The sequence below is a fragment of the Oreochromis niloticus genome, linkage group LG3 (genome assembly GCF_001858045.2).
Source record: "Oreochromis niloticus isolate F11D_XX linkage group LG3, O_niloticus_UMD_NMBU, whole genome shotgun sequence".
NCBI lineage: Eukaryota > Metazoa > Chordata > Actinopteri > Cichliformes > Cichlidae > Oreochromis > Oreochromis niloticus.
In genome coordinates, this window is record NC_031967.2 from 21,114,198 (window position 1) to 21,126,330 (window position 12,133).

The 12,133-nt window shown below is 38.0% G+C and overlaps 2 protein-coding genes and 1 long non-coding RNA gene across 3 annotated transcripts in view; 2 read left to right on the forward strand and 1 right to left on the reverse strand.

Annotated features, from left to right (window-relative positions):
• The window catches only part of LOC109198185 (low affinity immunoglobulin gamma Fc region receptor II-b), a 997,390-nt gene that overhangs the window by 631,117 nt on the left and 354,140 nt on the right, over nt 1–12,133 (reverse strand). The gene's annotated exons all lie outside the window — the stretch shown is intronic.
• Nucleotides 1–12,133, forward strand: part of LOC109201287 (obscurin) — a 493,328-nt gene that overhangs the window by 252,480 nt on the left and 228,715 nt on the right. The window lies entirely within an intron of this gene.
• On the forward strand, nt 6,413–8,970 carry LOC112846485 (uncharacterized). The gene is made up of 3 exons (XR_003219479.1): nt 6,413–6,586; nt 8,117–8,386; nt 8,912–8,970. It is a non-coding gene; the product is annotated as an uncharacterized LOC112846485 (long non-coding RNA).

Consider the following 12,133-nt stretch of genomic DNA (forward strand, 5'->3'; position numbering starts at 1 on the left):
ATTTGTTACATGCATAGTTATACAAGTATAACACACAGTGAAATGCAACCTGACACGCTCCTCGACATGTGCAAAAAAAAGGGGAGGGGGGTAGAGGAAGAACATTATATATTATATATATAGTATATATGTGGGAGCTTAATCTTCAGCCCTGCTAAGAATCCATGTTTTGATGGGCACACCATGTGGCCAATCGCATTCAAAGTCAGGCTGGGCTCATACCATTATGTGAAAGAAAGAAAGAAGGGGGGCAGATGTTCTGAACACAGCAAGTGTAGTGGTACAGGCCAAACCCTTTCAACAGCTTCCAAACAGGTAAAACAGCAAACGATTACACATTTTTTTACACATTTGTTTCTTACAATTTAAGTCAAAGGATGGTGCCGACAGATTTCTCTCTTTCTCACAGCAGCTTTTTCTTCATCATGTAGAAAAACAGTTAAATACTGTAAATCATTTCTTACACTGATGGTGTCAGGGTGGTGGCTCATTGGCTCCCTTTTCTGTTCCCGTGTTTCATTCCATGTCTCCTCTCTGTGTTGAGTCTGTTTTGTCACCCATGTTTGTCTCTCACCCCTCCGTGTGTCTTATCTCCATGTTTGTATCTCTCTGCCCTCTCTCTCTCGCCCCTCTGTGTCTTAGTTGTTTTACTGTGTCTCGTCTTCATCTTCATCCTCTCTTCCCCTGTTCCTGTCCTTGTGTCTCTTCTATTGCCTCCCTGTTTGTTTATCACTGTTGTTGTCAAGTCCGTGTGTCTCAGGTCTAGGTCTCAGTGTTTCCTGTTTTACTTTGACAGTGTCCCATCCTGTGTTCAGTTTTGCTTCCTGTATTGTGTCATTATGTTTATTCCCCTCAGCTGTGTTCTCTGTGTGTTTCCTCATCACCATCTTGTATATTTACGGAGAGAGTTGTCAGTCGTTTTTATATGGCGTTATTTTTGTGCCACTATTCTGAGCGCACGTAAAAAAGAAAAAATGCAGGTACAAGTGTTGCATTTTGAGGAGAAATTTATTTTGAGTGAAGAAAAGCTGAATTTGAGTGAACAAAATTCATTGCTGCTTTGCAAAAAATGTATCTCAGTGTTTGCTATTTTCCACACACATACACAACAGCAGCCCGTCTCGCTCAGTTTTTGCACTTGCGCTTGCTTGCAATGTGTTGCTCGTGCTCTCAACATTTCTGCCTGTGCGCGCTCAACTCTTTCTGTACACCGTTATATTTGTGCCACAAAACCAGCCAATCACAGACTTGGATGCAAAAAGAAAATCTGATTGGCTGTTTTCGTCTCAAATCAGCTCGAAATGACGAAACGCAATATCCCAGAATCCATTTCGTCCAAAACTCAAACGAGGCAGTGGCGGAGGAACACAGAGTGTTTAAAATGATCATATTAAGAGTGTGCCGCCTTCATACAGACTAATTTTCTTTTCATGGATGTTTATCTGAACAGATTACAGTACAACAGTGGTTCCCAAACTTTTTTTGCTGGGCCCCCCTTGTTTAACAAGAAAAATGTTCGCGCCTCCCCACCCTGTAAACTCTCCTTATCAATCTTGCACCTTCCGCAATGGGTTGCTCGCGTACAAACGGACAGGACATGGCTGCGACAGACTTCCCAAATCCACCTTCGCTTTTATAGCCGTGGTCTCTCATCTTGATTACACGTAGTAATTGTCTATTACTACTCTAAAATATGAATTACATCTGAAATAATCAAATACATGTAATAGAATGATTACTAGTACATTTCCCTTTTTTTAGGAAATGACCTGTATGTATCTGTATGCAATCAATAAAAGAATCAAATACTGCATTATCTTTAGTTACATTGATAATATTTATTTATGGAGAAACAGTGGAGAAATATCGCTGTTGCTTTCGTGTAAATGCAGCGGACATACCTGAGTGGCCGCGATCTAATCCTGTTTACATAAAGTAAGCCTGCTCCCGAGCAGGTTTACGCTTACGGATCTGTTGCTATTACAGCAAGTCCCGGATGAGCTTCGGAGAACCGAACGATCCAAGATCACGCGAAATCGTCAACAATCAAATCCGGCTAACTTACTTAGCGAGGTACGAAGAACAGGCCCCTGCTTTGCGTTTGTGTGGGCGCCTCGTGCTAGCAGTGTCCAAGCGTTGTTTTTGTTTTTGTTTTTTTTCCCTTTTCATGCCGCGCCCCCCCTGCAATAGCTCTGCGCCCCCCCTAGGGGGCGGGCCCCACACTTTGGGAACCACTGCAGTACAGATTTACAAGAAGATGATGATTTGTGTGAGTAGTGCAGTAGTATCTAACTGATATTGGCATGTGTGCTGTTTAGTATAAAAACCACTTTTTATTGTTGTTTTTTAAGTCAAATTATCAGTCTGCTAATGATATGTTTTATTTGATCAGCTCCTCCTAAGCCCACTGTGACCCTGCAGCCATCCTGGACTCAGATATACAGCGGTGAGACAGTCACTGTCAGATGTGAGATTCAGGGAGGTGAAGGAGCTCAGTGGACGTATGGATGGAGACCAGACAAGTTAAACACACCTCCAACATCCAATGAATACAGAATCAACAGCACTACTGAGTCTGACAGTGGAGGATACAGCTGTCGGGGCAGAAGAAGCTCTTCTTGGACAAAGTGGAGTGACATCACCTTATTGAAAGTAACAGGCAAGTTGGACATATTTCATACGTTTTAATTTATACTGCACAATGTTTCATCCAAAGATACAACAAAATACTGTGTTTCAAATATACTGTTTTTTAGATAAGTACTCACAGTGAAACACTTGGAAGGAAAAAAGATTTCCACATGTGGATTTATTGCTGCGGTTCCATTAGCTCTTTTGTTTTGAGCATTTTTACATTAATTTCTCTTCAGGTTTGACCTAAAAATACAGTATAATTGTATCAGAGACTGGTCTGCTGTGTAAGCCTTTCTCATTACAGGTTTCACTTGGATTCATTCCACTGATTGATGTTAATGAATACATTTATAAATGAATGAAAAACTAATGGTTTATAGCACTCTGCCATGTTTCCTCAGTACGACACGCCCAAACACACACACACACACACACACACACACACACACACACACACACACACACTTCCCTCCATTCTGCTCTGACTCTCAGTCTGCCTCCCCTCCTTCAGACCCCAGCAGCTACTAAAATAAGGGAAAAGGTCATTAGTGCGGCTGGGATCAGCTGTTTCTGCCACCCACCCCTGAACCTGCACCTGAGCCCCAAACCACACCCACCACAGGTGTTCACGAGTGTCAGAATACCTAGAAGAACCTCTAATGTAGAACAGGTCCATATGTGGATCATTTGTTTACAGTTCAGTTCATGGAAAATTATTGAGAGTTACCTTGATCTGCTGCTGATGAAGTTTTTAGTAAACCTTGTTGAGCCCACCTGCTTGATGTTTTAAACTCCTGTCACATGTTTACATTCCTGATTATTACAGTTTTTTTCTGAATGCTGTTAAATTCTCCCAATTATTTCGATCTTTGGGCTGAAGGAAGGACAACACTCGGTGTATAAATGCTCAATCAACAATTACTTTATTACATACAATTCAACACTTTTGAGCACAAACCATCTGGATGGGGAGACATGCATGCAGAGGGTCACAGCAAATCTCCAAATGGTGGAGGGTTACTCAGACTCTTATAGCCTCTATTAGCCCCCGCCTAGTCGTAAAAACCTAAACATTCACATTCTTTCTAACTCCTAGCGAGCCTGACTTATGGCCTTGGCTCCCTATTTTGTCTGCTTTCAACAACAGTGGGGGTGACGCTCCTGTGGAATGTGCTCTGTCTCCTCCATTATCAGAAAACAAGGTCCTGACTCTCTGAAAACAGTAATTCTTATAACTCAGCAGTATAATGCATCATAAAACGATATCATATATTCACAATAAATCAGCAGTCTAATGTAATACAAATCAATTTAATAAATCTAATAGTTATCACCTTCTTCTAATTCAGTAGAATAATGCAAACTAAAACTACATAATAATTTCACAATCTTTAATTAGGGGTATAACTGTGATTCTTATAGCACCATTTCTAAAACTATTAATACTTATAGCAAAACCACTCACTGAGTTTGCAAAACTAAAAGCACAAACACTGCTTTGCACTCAGTTTGCCATTTTGTAACACACACTTTGCAAACCTGTAGCTACAATCCACTGCACAGCACTCTTTTTGCAGAACTGTAAACACAACTGCTTTACACTCAATTTCCAAATGATCAACGCACTCCTAGAAAAACTATACACATTTATGGCTATTATTTACAATATTAGCCATTATTTACAGAAACAGGATTAGCAATATTAGCAAAAATAGCCAATAGTTACAAAAAATGTGCTTAAGCCATCAGAAAAAAACTGTAATACAACAAAACTTTTTTATTGCTGATTTTCAAGTCATGTTGTCTACAGCATGGAAAATTATGATTACCATTAACAAGAGCAATAAAAACCGGGACAACTTTAATAATGATTTTGAATTTAAGTTTGTTAATGATATCTTTTTAACAGCTCCTCCTAAGCCCACTGTGACCCTGCAGCCATCCCGGACACAGATATACAGCGGTGAGATATACAGAGGTGAGACAGTCACTGTCAGATGTGAGATTCAGGGAGGTGAAGGAGCTCAGTGGACGTATGAATGGAGACGAGGCCAGGTTAACATACGTCAGTCATCCAATGAATACAGAATCATCAGAGCTGCTGAGTCTGATGGTGGAGGATACAGCTGCCGGGGCAGAAGAAGCTCTTCCTGGACAGAGTGGAGTGACATCACCACATTGAGAGTAACAGGTAAGTTGGACATATTTCACTCATTTTAATTCCCAAAACACAATAAAATACTTTAAACAGTACTGCAGGTGTTTTTTTGTTTTTTTTTAATTTAGTATCCAGGGTCATGTAAAACAGTTTTTCCTTTATAAAAATATTCAGTCGCCATTCAGAGTCAAATATCCGGAAAAGAAAAAAAAATGTGTTTGTAACATGAAAAAAATAAACGTAGATGTCATTGTCCCAGCTGCCTCGTGTCTGTGGCTGCAAACGCAGAGTTTTCATCACTGTTTTGAAAATTGAATGTGAGCTAATGTCTTTCAGCTAAACTCAGGCAAAACCTTAAATGCTGTCATTGAATCTCCTCAGCTGAACACATGCTGAACACACGCTGCCATCAGCTGCTTCTCTGCTGGAAAATTTCAAGACAATAACAAAAATATTTCTGGATTAATTTCAACCTAAATTATGAATCATTTAAAGAACATTTAAAGACAGGAAACCATTTTACATGCTTTGATTTTTCACGCTTAGATCACTGAAACAGTCACAGCAAACAATCAGATGAAAAACTGCAGACCAACTCAGACACATCACATCACATCACATGGGATTACACCTGTCCCACTGTTACACTGGCTCCCAGCATGTTTTCAAACTGATTTCAGGATTTAATTATTTGCTTTTAAGGTGCTTCATGGCCTGGAGTCTGAAATGCAGTCAGTCACTTCCTTTTAGTTCATTTAAGTAATAATTTCATGAGACAAATTCTCCAGTTTTACTCGATATGTTAATGTTCTTCGAACTGTGTTTCTGTTTTTCTACATTTGTCACTTTTGTTTTTTTATTCTTCTGCTCCTATAAAGAGTTGTGAAATTTTGAGTTTGAAAAGTGAAATATAAAGTTGTCATTACTGTTACGTCCTGTCTTTGGGGACGAGTCTGTTCTTCGATTTCTCTGACAGCAGGATTACTTGGAGAGATGGAAATAGAAAAATAGAAGAACTTCAGTTTTGTTGTGTCTACTTTAAGATTGTGAGATTAAGGATCGGCCTTGACAGAGTGCACTCTTCAAGAGCCTATCTAATCCTGGGATTTAAAAAAAAGTCTCTCCTTATCCTGTTTCTAGATTTAATCTAAAGTTTTTTTCTTATTAAACTCATCAACGTTCTGGTTATCCACACTGATTTGTTTATACACCTCAAAGATCGTATCTTTGTGAAAGTAAATTAGACTTAAGACAACTCGTAAAAAAATCAGTAACTTCTTGTAAATAATAAATTTATTTATAAAGAATATAAATAAAAGATAACTGTACAAAGTAAATACTGATACATTTTACTGCAAATGTTGTGTTACAGTTTGAAAGCTATAAATAGTTTTATTGTGACTTTGTTTTGATGTTGAGTCTTCAAACTGTTTGTGAATCAGCTGTTTTGCAGTTACTCTAGTTTTATGTTATAAACAGCAGAGTTTTTATGTTTCTCTTCTTCTAACTGGATCATTCTTATGTGAACAGTTCCCATTAAGCCCACTGTGACCCTGCAGCCATCCTGGACTCAGATATACAGCGGTGAGACAGTTACTCTCAGATGTGAGATTCAGGGAGGTGAAGGAGCTCAGTGGACGTATGAATGGAGAGCAGCCAAGTTAAACACACCTCCAACATCCAGTGAATACAGAATCACAGTTACTGAGTCTGACAGTGGAGGATACAGCTGCCGGGGCACAAGGACCTATTTGTTAACAGAGTGGAGTGATACCATCACACTGACTGTATCATGTAAGTTGGAGATCTGTTTTATCAAAATTAGTAAGAATCTGTTTTTCTTGCAGCTTTGTAGCTGTTTCATTTGTGCTGCTCAGTAAAATATTTTGCTTTTATTCTGATAACCAAAAAACATGAAAAGCAGTTTTTTATTCACAGTGAAGAGAACAAAACATATCAGAGTAACTTCTCTGCTGTGCAGCTCTAATACATGAAGTGCAGAACAAATGCTGAATCTGTTTCAGCTGCTCCACCACATCCACTAAGAACAACAGTTACATCCAATATTTTCTCTTCTGTATTTGTGTTATTTTTATTTTTATTACTCCCTGTTGCACCAACATATGATGCAGTTACTTCAGTTGTTTTTAGCATGTTGTCTATTGTTGAAATGATCTTAGAGGTTTCCATTTTTAGATAAAGAGTCTGCTCTCATGACAAACACACACTGGATCGTTTTCATTTAATGAACCTCGCCTCTGTCAGTGCGCCCCAGGGTGGCTGTGGGTACAGTGTAGCTTGCCATCACCAGTGTGTGAATGTGTGTGTGAATGGGTGGATGACTGAATGTGTAAAGCGCTTTGGGGTCCTTAGGGACTAGTAAAGCGCTATACAAATACAGGCCATTTAATGAACTCTGAACTGCAGACGACAATATGTCCTCATTTTGTTTGACTCTGGTCTGTGCTGGTATGCTATTAATTAGAGTAATGATATTTAATGAGTATATAAATTACACATAATCATCTCACAGACAAAACATTATGTACAGCTACTTTCAGTGCCACTGATATTTATTTAGAGTTTTTTCTCTAATTGATCTTTCTGAGTTAGCTTCAGTAATTACTTCCTCCAAACCATCGATGTGTCTTTTAAAACCCATTCTGACACATCTGTGCACATCGACAGGAAATGTCAGCTTCCACAGCAAAAGAATATAAAACACACTTACAAGGACTCATCTTAGCTATCAGAGGCTTCAACAGCAGATTTAGTAAAGAACACAAGGACATAACATGCTAAGTACAATCAGATCATATTAACCTGGGTTACTTTCTCATTATGCATGAATTAACTAAGTCATGCTTCAAATTAATGATAGTAAATGAACTATGCATTTATTAATTAATTTTAAATACTCAGAAGTAAATATTTTTAAAAAAAAAATGCTGTGCGGATCAAAACAGTATTTCAGAGTATTTTGTGTCACACACTTTGTTATAGCTTCACCAATAAAGTTTTGTGATATTTGGTCATTTAAATTTTTCCATCCAGATCTTGAAATTGTTCTGATTCAGTCATTTTTACTTTTATGTTCTTGTTCTATTTTATTCTATTGTATATAGTATTTTATTTTATTTTATTACATTCCAGTGTTTTCTAATTTCTGCTACATAACTTTGCACTTTTGCTGTAACAAAACAAATTTCCCACCTGTGGGACTAATAAAAATAAATAAATAAAATATTTATTTACTAAATAAAAATATTTCAATCTTTAAATTGTTCATTTTCTTTTATGTTCTTGTTCTAAACTGAACTGCAGCGAAACCAAAGGCTGAACTGAGAGCTGATAGCACAGCTGTTCCAGTAGGGGGCAGTGTGACCCTGACCTGCTCTGTGAGCCCACCATCATCATCGTCATCATCGTCATCTGGATGGAAATACTACTGGTACAGAGATGGGAAATCTTATGAAGCTGTGACAAATGGACAAATCAGTGTCTCAGAGGGAGGACTCTACAGCTGCAGAGGAGGAAGAGGAGAACCAGTTTACTACACAGAGGACAGTGAGTCAGTCAGGATTGACACAACTGGTGAGTTTAAATGTAACTTCCCACAAAGCACTACATCTGATAGTAACTGAACCTTTTTTGTCTTTCATGTGTTTTTATTGTACTTTCTTGAACATTAACAGTGTCAAACGGGCCTGTTGTGACTCTGTATCCAAACTGGTCTGAGATATACAGAGGAGAGACGATCACTGTCAGATGTGAGATCCATGGAGGAGACACTGAGTGGGATTATGAGTGGGAAACAAACAGCATCATAAAACCTCCAAATCAAAATGAATACAGGATTAGATCTGCTTCATCATCCAACAGTGGAAACTATCGCTGTAAGGGCAGAATGAAAAGTTCACAGCATAAAACAACAGAGTGGAGTGATTCAGTCACACTGACAGTTTCTGACAGTAAGTCATGTTTGCTTTAAGCTGTTTGAACACTTTGTAAAATGTGTTTCTGTTCATATAGACTGAGATTATTATTCTTTGTATAAACTGAGCTCACTGTTCAGAGACTGTACTACATGTTCACTGAGAGAAAATCTTTGTTGAACAGATAAACCCCGTCCTGTCCTCACTGTGTCTCCATCATGGCTGAGTCCTGGAGCCTCAGTAACTCTGAACTGTCAGGTTGAACATCCGTCTGCAGGATGGAGCTTCTACTGGTATAAAGCTGTTCCTGATCTATCAGAGAAATCCTCCAGTTATGAGCTGCTACCTGATGGCAGTGGGACTGCACAGGACTCCTACATCATTCATGGACAGACACACACAGCAGGATATGTGTGCAGAGCTGGAAGAGGAGACCCAGAGTATCACACTGATCACAGTCAACCAAAGTTTGTCTGGTCTGCAGGTCAGTTTGTTTCTCTCTAATAAATTATGTCATCACTTTAATTCACCATTATTTATCTTGCAGCAACATACTGACATTGAAATCTGATGTCCAATTACAATTAAATTGCATTAAATTATTATATTTAAGTTTCCTCAAGAAGGATTAAATTGAATCTCATCCTTTCTCAAACACTTCTGTTGTTATTCCAATTCCTCCTTGTTTGTTTCTCACAGAGTTAAACAAGGATGAATTTTGTCTCCAGCTCATTTTAATCTCCATGTTGATGATTTGAAAGTCTGTAAATCTGGCAGGACTCATGTGAAGCACATTATGTACACAGATGATCTCGTGGTCTTTAGTCCTCATGTTGTTCTACTTTTGCTGTGGAAAATGATATCAGACATGATGCCTGTAAAAGTGCTGTCGTGATTTGTAGAAGCAAAGAGAACAAACATTAAAGATCTGCTGATGTTAAACTGTCTGATAATTATCTGACTGTTTGTAATAAGGTCACAAATGTCAGACATCTTATTGCACGACAGATGATGAAGATATTTGCTTGTGCAACAACAAACATGCACACTGTGGACAAACTGTAGGAAAGCAGGTTTACAGAAACTTCTAATGTAGCTTCTAATGATGCTGTGAGATTATTACTGAGAGACCCAGATGGTTCAGTGAAATCTTTCCAGCTGCAGGAGTCACAACATTTAAATCTGTATTAATAAATCTCATTCATAGATTTATTTGCAGTTATGGTGGGTTTAGCAAGAACTAGTTTTTTTCATTGTGATATTTTGAATCCTAACATCTGTGAGCTTTGTCTCTTCACTGCATGTTGTTTCCAGATGTTCATTCAGCAGCGTCTCTCACAGTGAGTCCTGACAGAGTGCAACACTTCACCTCTGACTCTGTCTCACTGACCTGTGAGGGAAACTTCACTGAGTGGAGAGTGAGGAAGTTCTCTGAGGACGGCCGACTCTCTGACTGTAGGAGAATGACTGGATCCACATGTAACATCTACACATCAAAGTCAGATACTGGAGTGTACTGGTGTGAGTCTGGATCAGGAGAGTTCAGCAGTGCAGTCAACATCACTGTACAGAGTATGTTATTATACATTTACTTCTTGGATCTGAATGATTTAGACGTCACATGAACATTTACATTTATTTATTTATGTTTTTTTTGAAAGAAAACACTCAAATGTCAACATCTCTGTTGGCAAAGTATTATTTGTAATGATCATCACGTATAAAGGTGCAGGTGTATGAAAAATTATGCTGTGTTTGAGTTCAGAACCAGTCAGCAGCAAACCTTCTTTATTTTACTTGCACTGTGCACAGCTCCTCACCTCACTACTACGGTAAAAATAGTATTAATAGTGATTACATATCTGTAATTCGTTCTTGTTATTATGTATCATAACCTTTTACATTTTAATGAAAAGAAAACAGAAGTGTTTGGACTTAGTGGTCCCTGTGAGTCCTCCTCTATTCATTTGGGATCCCTGGAAGTTTATTTTAAACTTGTTATTAATGACTTTGTTTTTAAGTTGGAGAGGGATTTTAAATTGGACAGCCAAATTAGAGCAGTGCTGAAGTCCAGTTTTTTATCATTTAAAGCAAAATCTTTTCTTTCTGGGCAGCGATTTGAAACAGTGACCCGTGCTTTTATTTCTTCACATCTGGACTACTGTAACTCACTTTATGTGGGGGTCATTTATTCTTTGCTCTCACGTCTGCAGCTGGTTCAAAATACTGCTGCACAACTGTTAACACGAGCTCATTAAAGAGAGCATATAACCCCTGTGCTCTGTTCTTTGGCTTTTGATCTCAGTGATTTCTCTTGTAATTCAGTTAGTTATTAACAAACTAATTAATTGTTTTACCTTTTTCTTTTATTTGGCTTTTATTTATATCTTACGTAATTTTATTATTTAGTTCTAATGTACAGTACCTTGCATCAGCTGTGGTTGTTTTAAAGATGATGATGATGATCAGCTTTTTCTAAAGGTTTGCACCCGCTGATGTGACTGAAACAATTCTGTGTGATTGTTTCACAGAGGATGGTAATGGTCCTATCCTGGTGAGTCCTGTTCATCCTGTGACTGAGGGAGCTTCTGTTAGTCTGAGCTGCAGTTTGAAAACACAAAAAATACTTTCCAATGTGTTTTTCTATCACAATGACCAACTTATTCAAAATGATACCCAAGGGGAGCTGAACATCTCTGCAGTGTCAAAGTCTGATGAAGGTTTCTACAAGTGTCAGTACTCAGGAAGAGAGTCAGCACAGAGCTGGATGTCAGTTAAAGGTGAGCAGGATCAAAACATTTGATGTGTTTTTGTAAATGAGTTTCATGACTGAGAAATAACATCATATTGTCTCTTTTAATGTTTGAAGCCACCTGGGTCTATTTTGTGAGAACTGTCATAAAATTATGTTTTGTAATGTCAAATAAACATTAATATAATATTAATATTGTATTATATTCTTTACATAATAAACAATATAATATTCACTACAAACTTCTAATTGTACAAATAAAACAATTGAATACATAGAAACTATGATACTGTTCCCTTAAAAGTAAATAATCACAGAGTGAGCTGCCTTGACAGAGGTTTGTGCTCTCAGAATGCTTCTTTTATACTTTGTTAATAATTAATTATTGTTTGTTGTTACAGTAACTGGACACAGTTCATCTCCTGTGTGGTTGATGGTTGGACTGGTTTGTGGAGTCTCTCTCATTATTATTCTCCTGCTCTTGTTGTATCGCTGCAGACAGTCCAAGTGTAAGAGCCTCTTCTTTTCATGCTGTATTAGAGAGTTTATTTACTACATACACTTTAATTATTCACACATATACATGTATTCTGATCTGATGACACTAAATATCAGTGGAACAATTTATACATGACAAACATGTGTAATAACATT